This window comes from Pinus tabuliformis, chromosome 5_2, assembly GCF_031772625.1.
Source record: "Pinus tabuliformis cultivar Carrire ecotype Pingquan chromosome 5_2, CPIR1, whole genome shotgun sequence".
In the NCBI taxonomy this organism is placed as follows: domain Eukaryota; kingdom Viridiplantae; phylum Streptophyta; class Pinopsida; order Pinales; family Pinaceae; genus Pinus; species Pinus tabuliformis.
Window position 1 is genome coordinate 777,825,802 of NC_142306.1, and position 9,852 is coordinate 777,835,653.

Here is a 9,852-nt window from a genome sequence, read left to right on the forward strand (position 1 = left end):
TATAACATAGATGGGGCCTCAAAAGGCAAGCCGGGTACGGTGGGCTTTGGAGGGGTGTTAAGGGATGAAACCGGTAATATTCTTTCCATTTTCCATGGCCATTTAGGCAGAGCCACAAACAACATGGCAGAATCCATGGCTATGGGGTAGTGCTTAGAACTCTTGGTGAAGCATAATCGGCAAAGTGTGATTATTGAAGCTGACTCTAATTTAATTATCAACACAGTTAAAAGAATTGGATGGGGCTTAGAGCCAGAGAAGGTTTCAAAACACTAGAGGCTGATCCAGGTCTTTCAAAAGATCCAACTCCACCTTAGAGGCCTACGCACGATAAGTTTTAATCATGTGTGCAAGAAGGCCAACAAACTTGCATATCTACTAGCTAATCAAGGAGTGAAGTGTACCAATAACAACATCGCGATGGGTTGGCAAGGGTTGCCTCAGGATGGTCTCAAGTAACAGTGTGCCTGCCAAGCCGATGATAACATGAAGGTGTATCATAACAATACCATAGGTGCTTTGTCCAGTTAATTTGGTTTAAGTTATGAGTTACAAGTTTTTCCTATTTTTGTTCTTTCATGGGTTGCTCGGCAGTTTCTGCTACCCGGGTAGTTGGCCAGAGGGTTGGGGTTTTACTTCACATGAGCTAACTATCGGGTGCAAAGGAGAAGGCGTGAATGGCCGGAATCTGGGCTCAAGCGGCGGCCGAAATATTCCTGATTCTCCGCACAAGGTTGCTAATCCGCCCGCAGAATGGTTTTCAGTGTATCGGGGGCCTCTCGGGTGGAAAGCGGTTTTTAAGTTTTGGGAGCGATCCCACTCATCGTGCTACACGTGGCTGAAGAGTGGTTTAGTTTTCCGCCCTCATCGCATGTTAACTAGTAGCACTTTTGATCTACGCGATATGATCCTCGACCGTCAGATCAAGCACGGTGGATCAACGGCTAAGATTCATCGTGCATGTCAGTGGGTCCATAAGGTTAAAAGGCAGACTTCTATGCATTGCGATATTTTCCTCTACCGTTGGATCAAGTCGGGAGGATCTACGGTCAGGAACCTCCGCGCATGTTGGTGGGTCCAAACTGTTAATGGGCGGAAGTCTTTGCACAGCGACGTCCTCCTCTGCAGGTGGATAAGGCAAGGAGTTCTGATGGTGGAAATCAAAGGCTCTGTCCCCCATCCAGTTTTGGTGGTGTTTGCTTTTGAGGGTGGAGATGTTTTGTGGTTAGGGTTAGGAGTTATCACACTTAACTCAAGACCCTTGGTTTTTTAGAAAGTAGTTTTGGCTAAGACCTTGAACCCAAGTGGTTGGTTGTATTCTATGTAAATATTTTTCCGATTTAATGAAAACGAAGGCACGACTCTTGCTTTAGCCAAAAAAAAAAACGAGGACATTATCTATTTTAGCAGTCATTTCAAATAGAGACACATGGTCATGAACATTTTCTCTATTTCTAGCTTGACATATTTTCCAATAGACAAACTTTGGGAGACCCATCCAGATTCTTTTGAAGAAAGGTTTCCCTTTGAAGGAGACTTTGTAGAACCTGTTTGGTTATTCAAATAATTGAAGATTTGTTTTCCACTTGAATCGATAAATAAACCCTTATATAACCTGCTTCCATACCCGTTTAGTAAAATTACATTCCAAAAATAAATTCTAGAGGGTTTTAATTCCATTGTGGTACAAAGGGAATCTTGATGGACAATGATTCCCTCTCTTGTTAGGATTGTCTGCAGTAATAATTTTTATATTAGTGAAAGTCTAATAGAAGATATTGATCTTAGAAAGGTTGTCGTGATTTGAAATGTTTTGCCATAAATTGGAAGTTGGATGTGGTGCAGGAATTTGGGATTCATATCCTTTCTTTATTGTACAAAGGACTTTCCCGATCCCCTCTTATCAAATTTAGAAGTTGAAATAGGTGCACATCCATCCAATTCCATCTTTGACCTCATCAAATATGTGCATTAAATGTGAAGGGAGAGATGGCTTAGATTCTAAGAGAGGGTTTCATATATATTTTCCCTCCAAGTGTCGATTTCTTTCCATTGCTTGGTATCCATGTGGGCTTATCTTAGAGTACATGAAGAGCAACTAAAATTAGTTTCCAAATCTATGAGCCTCCTGTTAATTTGATGGGTTGATCCAAGCTTCTACATCTATCTCAATTTAAGTATTTTTATTGAATTACCTATTTTGATCAATTTTAATTTTCAGTGATCAACTATCATAGTAACTTCCCACTTAGAGCCAAGTTCATTGAGGATGGATCTATCACACCTATGCCAACATGATTCATAGGAGCCTTGACCATTTTCCAATTAACCAAGTGATATATTTTGGTATTTTCCTTCCCATATTTCCATAAAAAAATTCTTAACTCTTGAACAATAAAATTTCTAACACACAAGGGCACGCATAACGAAGAACTAGAATATTAGAAAATCCAATAGGATCACCGTTAGAAGGACCAATCAACTAGTTATATTTAGCCATTGGGTCTCCTATGAAGGGACTATACCACACAGATATACAACCAAAAACACTTACTACATAAGATAATCATGTCACAACTACCCATCCACCATTTACTAAAACATAGCCAAGTTGATGACTTGACTCATTATATCATCTCTTCCAACTAGTTCGATTGGAAGGACAAGCCTCCTCGTTCATTTGATTTCCTTCTTTTTCCACCCCTTCAACCTATAATTTGATTCTCTATCTTTTCATGTGAGACTTCGGGTTTGTTGTTATGTTTTCCATGCTATCATACTCATTCCATTGCTCAGTTTATTTATATGTGGTGTGGGTTACCAAAGGGTCACATACCTTTGGGGTATGTTCTTATTTGACTTCAAGTTGACCCCTCCACTTGTACCAAAAAGGTTTTTGAAACACAAACCGACTCTACCTCTTGTCCATTTAATGCTTCATTTAGTTCAGGTCGACCTTCATTCACAAGTCATCCTCTCATTTCATGACTTAGTTGAATCTCACTTGTGCTTAGTTGTATCCACCCATGATCATGTCACATATGGTTTAGGACAAGCCAAACCCTCAACCTTCAGTTAAGTGCACACTCAACCCGAGGGCCTTTCATCCTCCCCCACTCAAAATAATTCTCATCCTTCGCAATGCTTTAATCCATAACTACCTCACTCATAAATTGATGTGTTGCATTCTGAATTTTTTCTCCTAGATAATATTTATGCATGTATCTACGAAAAGAGTCACTCCTACATGTCCTCCATATGTTGAATCCCCTATGCCTCTCAGCTAGTCATGTAGCTTATATGATCATTGCACCAAACTCCATGAGAAATCATGTCACTAACACCAATGCAATATCCTTGAATCTCAAATAATCCAAACAACCTACCCTAAAGACACCCTCTTCATAAAAGCTTATCATACTTTGGTGTATCCTTCTTCATAAAAGCTTCTCCTAAAATGTGAATACTCCCACTTTTGGTACATCTTCTTACTCCAACGAATCCACATTCTACTTCAATTGACTGTTCTTTTTCATATGATCTTTTGCGCATATCCAATATGAAAGGGGCTTATTCTCCTTTGTGGTACCTATGTTCTTCGCTTCATCATGTTTTGAAGACTTCCTTCCTTTGTCCTTCATCTTGTTGCCTTTATTACCATAGCTTCATTTTCCCTTACTTTGGGATTTCCTTTTCTATCAAAGATCCAAAAGTTTATCTATAAAAATAATAGCCTCCCCAAGAGTTCATACACTCTTCCTTCTTCTTCTTTCATGTGCCCATGGCTGCAATAATTTGATAAAATGATATAACCAATATTCATTTGATATATGGGTAATTTCCAACATTGGGCATGAGAACCCTTTAATGTATGCTTGAATATTTCCTATATGCTTCAAGACCATATAATGAATTCTTCCTTCTTCTTCCTTCATGTGCCCATAGTTACAATAATTGATAAAATGGTACAACCAATATTCATTTGATATATGCGTGATTTCCAACATGTGGCATGAGAACCCTTTAATGTATGCTTGAATATTTCCTATATGCTTCAAGACCATATAACGATTCCTGGGAATCCATGCTTCAAGACCATATCATGATTCCTAGGAATCCATCTTTGATTCCCTAGACCGAACTGCACATACAACATTGCTTTCATTTCTAATCATGTGGAAATCCTGTCCATGATAGGACTAATTTCCAAGCTTTCCATCTTAGTTCTCCACCAAAATTCATAACTCAGATTTGTAATTTAACCAATTTTTGACAACTTAAAAAAAAAATATTCTACGAAGGAAAAGTCAACACATATAATCTACGTCCTAACTACCTTTCGGCCACTGATCTATAAGTTCGAATTAGAATTTAATTCCCGGGATGTTTTTTTTTTAACCACATGGTGAATGGGTGATCAAACCTCATAGCTGCCACTATAACACCAAGAGCATAACCAACCACCTGCAAGTCGGAAAGGGGAATCCGCCTCTCTAGTTGCCACCACAGCACGTCATTGTACTCAATGAGATTTGAACTTCGATGGGCTTCGCCCATGTGACTTACCATCAAACCACACATCACTGTACTAATTCCCAGGATGTTATCATATCATTAATAATGAATCACACAGTGACTTTAATAAAAGGTCACACAAATAAAAGTGACTTGAATATTTTTGGTCTAAGTCACAATCTAAGGGACGAGATGAAAAGTTCATGATGTGTTTTTAATGCCTATCGGCGTTATTGCTCATTTGGTAGTTGGAAATGGTTTGAAGATTTTGTTTTGGTCCTTTACCGAAGCCTATTTTCCTTGCCACATTTATAAGGTGGTTATCAGTGTTTGTCAATAACATGCTTAGGCAAAGCTTTTATTTTGGTCCTTTACCGAAGCCTATTTTCCTTGCCACATTTATAAGGTGGTTATCAGTGTTTGTCAATCGCATTCTAAGGCAAAGGCATACTTCAATTACGTGATGTAGAAAGATAATCACAAGCATAGGAAAACGTTTATTTCTTGAGTGAGTCGATGAGAGTTGAAAATACCAGTAACGGAGTTTTGATGTTTGGTGTTTAGAATCGATTTACAGTAGTAATACCGTATATATATATTCCATATATTCCAATATTATTTCAGGAGCCTTCATTATTTCAGGGCCAAGCGAAGGCCCCGCTGTCCAGAGTGCAGATGTCTTGAATAAAATGGGTGGGTAGTATCTAGTATCATGTCATCCAGAAGGGTCACGAGTTCTGTTCAGTATACATCCTTGTTGTTGACCCCCTTGCTTCTGTCCAGAGTGCAGATGTCTTGAATAAAATGGGTGGGTAGTATCTAGTATCATGTCATCCAGAAGGGTCACGAGTTCTGTTCAGTATACATCCTTGTTGTTGACCCCCTTGCTTCTGTCCAGAGTGCAGATGTCTTGACTAAAATGGGTGGGTACTATCTAGTGTCATGTCATCCAGAAGGGTCACGAGTTCTGTTCAGTATACATCCTTGTTGTTGACCCCCTTGCTTCTGTCCAGAGTGCAGATGTCTTGACTAAAATGGGTGGGTACTATCTAGTGTCATGTCATCCAGAAGGGTCACGAGTTCTATTCAGTATACATCCTTGTTGTTGACCTTGCTTCCATTGCAGGGAAGACATGATCCCTACCACACCGTAATTAAAGCTTGTAGAATGTGATATCAAATTAGGACTCCATTATTGATATTCAAGTCGTCAGTCTGAGATAAAAATATCAATCACTTTACTTTTTCCCACACGAAGAATTTATCGCAGGCTGAAGAATCAGTTGGGATGTTTACATGGCGCAGCCTTGTTCTGATAGCCTTCAGCGCCCTCGTCATACCGCATATCCCTGCACAGGATCATCCACATACCAGTTTCGTGTTCCACGGATTCAATGGAACCAACTTGATTTTGGATGCCGGTGCTTCAGTCATCGGCTCCGAATCCGTGCTCCACCTGACAGATCGCTCTCATTCCATCCTCGGCCGCGCGATGTATTCAAATCCCGTGCAGATGAAAAGCAACGAGACGCTTTTCTCCTTCAGCACGACCTTCGTCTTCACCATTGTGCCTCCTTCTTCTGACACAGGTGGCCACGGAATGGCCTTCATTCTCACGCCGTATACTTCTTCCCAGGGTGCTCAGCCGGCGGTGTATCTGGGCGTACTTAACTCTACCAGTAACCGGCAGCCATACAATCACTTGTTCGCGGTGGAGTTTGATACGAGCAAGAATGAGGAATTTGATGACCCCAACGACAACCACGTGGGCGTGGACATCAACAGCCTCGTTTCTGTGAAGAGCGCGGCTGCCGGCTACTGGAATGGGGAGGAGTTCCGTGGATTCAGACTCAAGAGCGGACAGAACATACAGGCCTGGATCGATTACGATCATATTCAGAGCCAGCTGAGCGTGACCATCACGGTGGCCGGCTTGCCGAGACCGCAGAAGCCGCTGATATCTCTGAAAGTCGATTTGCAAAGCGTTCTGCAAGAGAAGATGTTCGTTGGCTTTTCGGCGTCTACTGGTCACGAATTAGTCGAAGACCATTACGTTCTTGCATGGAGCTTCACCACCCAAGGCACGGCACCTCCGTTGGATATCTCGCGTCTCCCTTCGTTTGCTAACAAGGATTCCAAGCGTCCGAGTGTGGGGTTGAAAGCCGGCGTTACGGTGGCCGCTCTGGTTGTCTTCTCGTTGGCCGTTGCGGCTGTGTTTCTGAAGAGAGCGAAATGCATGGAGAAAATGGAAGAATGGGAAAAGGAATTCTGGCCCAATAAATTCACTTACAAGGATCTCAGAATTGCCACGAAAGGGTTCCGGGACGAAAACATTTTGGGCCACGGGGGTTTCGGCAGGGTTTATAGAGGCGTTCTCCCGGGCAGCGGCGAGGAAGTCGCAGTAAAATGCATAACGAAGGAGTTCACGGAGGGAATGAAGGGATTCTTGGCAGAGATCACAAGCATGGGGCACCTGCGGCACCGGAATCTTGTTCAGCTCCGGGGATGGTGCAGGAAGCAGAAGCAGCTATTCATCGTTTACGACTACATGCCCAACCGCAGCCTCGATAAACTCATATTTGGGAACCCGACAACGGTACTGCCGTGGCCTCGGCGATACGCGATTCTGAAGGGCGTGGCGGCGGGGCTGCTGTATCTGCACGAGGAATGGGAGAAGAGGGTCATCCACAGAGACATCAAGTCAAGCAACGTGCTGCTGGATTCGGAGCTCAACGGGCGGCTGGGGGACTTCGGGCTCGCCCGATTGTATGAACATAGCGAGAATCCTGATACGACTCATGTGGTTGGAACGCTTGGGTACATTGCTCCGGAGTTGATACGCACGGGAAAAGCCACCGCCAGGTCGGACGTGTATAGCTTCGGGGTTACGCTGTTGGAGGTGGCGTGCGGGAGGAAGCCCGTAGATCCGTCCAAAGACGGAGAGGAGATGATACTGGTGGAATGGTTGCGGGAGCTATTCAGCAAGGGAAGGCTGCTTGATGCGCCGGATCCAAAGTTGGGGAAGCTTTATGATGTGGAGGAGATGGAGAGAGTGCTGAAACTGGGGTTGTTGTGTTCCCATACCGATCCAGAGAGCAGGCTGGGGATGCGCCATGTTTACCAAATACTAGAAGGCGAAGATCGTCTTCCAGACCTCTGCTCTGCTTGAATTAACGTGACAGTCTTCTGGGTAGGTCTCCCATTGGTAGTATCTGCTTGAATTAACGTGACAGTCTTCTGGGTAGGTCTCCCATTGGTAGTATTCATCATGTATACCGCTGATGTTATGGTGAAAATGTGCAGCAATATGCGCTCTAATCTGCCGATTATGAACTCTCCATAGGTGTAGCATACTTCTCTTTTCTCAGATCGAAAGGCCCGACGTTAATATATGCTATGTAGGCGTTTAAGGTATAGGATAACAATGAGTACCCTCCGGTTGAATGGGAGACGCAGGATCTCCATGATTGGTACTATGTAATTAAAATAAGTTATTCCAAACTATATGGTTGATACAGATAAATTGACTAGGTGGACAAAATTCTAGAATAAAATATTATTGGTTAAATTTATATAACCAAAGTAAACTTTTAAGTTTGGGTGATTATCCATGCAAACCATGACAATTACCCGTTATAAGGAATGCCACTTCTGCAGGCAATTAGCATTTGGTAGGGGCTAAGTACATCATGGCTTAATCTGTATAGAAGTATTTGTAATATTCTTGTTCCTGATTTCCCTAATGTATGGTGTGGCTATGATGGACCTCCAACGTTGGTGGCAACCTAGTTATAAGAGTGAAATAACATGTTTTAGTATGAGACCGAAAAAGTATGATATTGATGATATTTTTTGTGGTATTTCCACATGATATTTGTGCGTGGGATTTACCAACTTTTTTCTCTTTTTAACCCAGAGTCTTTTAAAGGAACAAAATAACTCTTTCTGATGTAAAAAAAACTTGAAATTTGTTCAAATAAAATAAATAAAAGCTGGATAGAAAAATAAAAATAGAAGTTTTTAAAGGAACAAAATATCTCTTTCTGATGTGAAAAAACTTGAAATTTGTTCAAATAAGATAAATAAAAGCTGGATAGAAAAATAAAAATAAAAGTTTTTAGAAAATTGGAGACATCTATCGAGTCTTTAAAAGAATAAAGACTTCTATAGGATTGAAGAGAGTTTGATCAAGCTTTTAAAAGTGAGGAGTAACACATTTGGATCAACCTATATTTGTTTATCATAGTGATATTTCGTAGAAAATTTGATGTGATTCCTTCCATTTTCTTCCTGGCGGCGGTGATATTTTTTTGCGGATTCATTCACGTTTCACAAGTGTGTTTCATGGTTTTAATTTAGCAATTTTATGAACACTTGTGCATGCTATTGGTGAGGGTTTGTGTTGAGATTTTCTGTTGAGATTTTCTGTTTGTAATGAAATAGGAAAAATCTCAACTGGTGACAACAATAGGAATTCAGGTCCTGGATTAACTCCAGGTTGTTGGGAGGGAGTTAATGCCTCCTATATTTGATGTGAGGGAATTAATGAGGCTGTTAGATTCTCTAGGCTATATAATAGGCAACCATTCAGATGGTTTAGAGTTTTGTGAGGCTTTCATGATGTAATCTCCTGATTTGAATAATAAATTCCTGATGCCTATGTTTGGTGGACGTAGCCCAGATTGGTTGGGTGAACCATGTTAAATACTGTGTTATGTGGTTGATATTCTGCTGTGTGTTTTAATTGATTTGTTGTGCCTCTGAATTCCAACAATTGGTATCAGAGCACTGTTGGAGGTGGAGCGCAGTTGATACGTGGATCAGGCAGCGTGCTGGAGCGCTGAGCCTGCGAGTGAATGCGTGGATTGTTGTGCGTGGTTTTTTGGTTATTGGCACTGTGCCTGGTGCGTTGAACGCAATCAGAGTTCAGCAGATCGCGGCTGGAGGGGATCGCTGGTGCTGGAGTGCTGCTGCGTGGACCGTCTTCGACACTGGTATGCACGCTGGAGGGTGCGTTTGACTGGAGGGCGGACCATAAAGTGCTGCCTGCGTATAAAGTGCTGCCTGGAAGGTGGAGACCGTGCTTACCCTGGTGGAGCGTTGACACCTGCGTTAATTTATTGCACAACGGCGTACAGCGTGGGTATGTATTAAACAAACAGCGTGGATATTTAAAAAAAAAAACACAGCATGAATATAGTTGTTATAAACAGAGTGTATATACAAAAACCGGTGTGAGTTACATTCACAAAACGGCATAGTTATATTTTTTTTTTAATGCTGCCGTGGATAGCTGCATTCAAAAGCGTTGGTATATACATGTAAACAAACAAAAAA

At 41.7% G+C, this 9,852-nt stretch overlaps 1 pseudogene across 1 annotated transcript; it reads left to right on the plus strand.

Annotated features, from left to right (window-relative positions):
• Positions 1-5,689: 5,689 nt before the first annotated feature.
• LOC149161587 (L-type lectin-domain containing receptor kinase IV.1 pseudogene) lies at positions 5,690-8,332 on the plus strand (annotated as a pseudogene). The gene is made up of 2 exons (XR_016261504.1): positions 5,690-7,709; positions 7,761-8,332. The product of XR_016261504.1 is annotated as an L-type lectin-domain containing receptor kinase IV.1 pseudogene (transcript).
• The last annotated feature ends 1,520 nt before the right edge of the window (positions 8,333-9,852 follow it).